This window comes from Aplysia californica, unplaced genomic scaffold (assembly GCF_000002075.1).
Source record: "Aplysia californica isolate F4 #8 unplaced genomic scaffold, AplCal3.0 scaffold01050, whole genome shotgun sequence".
Lineage (NCBI taxonomy): Eukaryota > Metazoa > Mollusca > Gastropoda > Aplysiida > Aplysiidae > Aplysia > Aplysia californica.
Window position 1 is genome coordinate 230,903 of NW_004798320.1, and position 1,647 is coordinate 232,549.

Genomic DNA, 1,647 nt, shown 5'->3' on the forward strand with positions numbered 1-1,647 from the left:
CTCTCTCTCTCTCTCTCTCTCTCTCCACCTCTCCCTTAATACCCTGTCAGGTGTGTCACGGTGACGAAATTCGACCCTACAGGTACCTGTGTTTGTTTGTTCCAGGCCAGCGAGCCCGCCAAGTCTCGACCTGGGAAAGAAAAGTAACCCCTCTCTCTGCCAGTGAGCTACTTGTCACAGTATCGTAACGAATGTCGTGCAGTCGTAATCGTAACGGTCGGTTTGGGGTTTTGGGATTTCCCACTTGGGGCATACAAAACCTGACTGCGTCGATATCGCCGAGAAACACACGCACCTACACACACACACGCATACACACACACTCATACACACACATATACACACACATACACACACATACACACACATACACATACACATACAAATACACACACATACACACTCACACACATGTTTATGCATATAAGACAAGACTTAGAATAGTATACACATAATGAAAATATCAGTAACAACAGCTTCTTGTTTAGGAACCTGTTTAAATCAGGTCAAAATGCCTTAAAGTGATCATAATTAAGTATCATCAGAAGCCCTTCTTTCTTTTTTTTTCTCTTTCTCACTTTATTTCTCTAATCCCCCTGTCTCTCACACGCATATAAACACAGACACGCACACTTAACTATAAAACACACAAAAGTAAGACTTAAAAAGAAACTTGTTCAGGTATCGTTATAGGGGCATTATCTAAGTGACAACATACTTTTCTAACTTGAGATAAATTCCTCAAGTATTCGAATATTATGTATTCCAGCCTTCGAATATTCGAACACGATTCCACTATTCTGGAACAAATCGATCAACGCCACTCGTCACTCGCCTCTCTGTGGTGAATCCACCCGACATTCGATCCACCTGACTGTTGTGACAACAAAGACTCCGGGTACAGTTACGCTGTGTGCGAGTGTGTGCATGTGTCCTCAGGTGTGTTTTTGAGGAGGTGACTGTCGAAAGCGAGGCATGTATTTTGACTCCCAGCACACATATGGAAGAACTATCACCAGAGCGTTGTTACATCTTTACGTGCACACTTAATAATTTATTATACTGTTTATTTGACGGATTTTCAAGGCAGTTCGTGGACGGCCTGTGTTCTGTGTGTAGCAGTCTTAAACGATTCCACCGTCTAATCAGTAGTGGGTGTTTTCGTAGGGAAGAAAGGACAGCATGTGACTATGGATTGGTTTACAAAGTTTTATCTAACATTTTTTGCCGTTTTGAGTAACTAAACCCATGAAATCAACAACCAAATATTATATCTTCCCTATCAAAGTCGAAAGCTTATTTGGAATGGGTTTTTTTTTATTTTAAGGGCTGGTGGGGCACCTAGAAATCGGATCTTGGGGTCAAATTTTGCAAATTGGGTTTATTACATATTATAGTACCTGGACATTTCCTGAACAATATCCAGATACGTATGTAAGCCTTGCGACACCCTAAAGTTGAGTTTTGTTGTCAGGCTTTTTGCGAAAGCACATGTTTTCTAGCCTTTTCTTACCTGTATTGGCTGTTTTCTCACAATTCTATTTTTTCACATATTATTTTTCTGCTCTGTTTACGGTTCAATTTCAATGTAACTTTCACAAGATACCAACAACACCTAGTTCTAAATTTTGGCTTGTTGAATTTTTG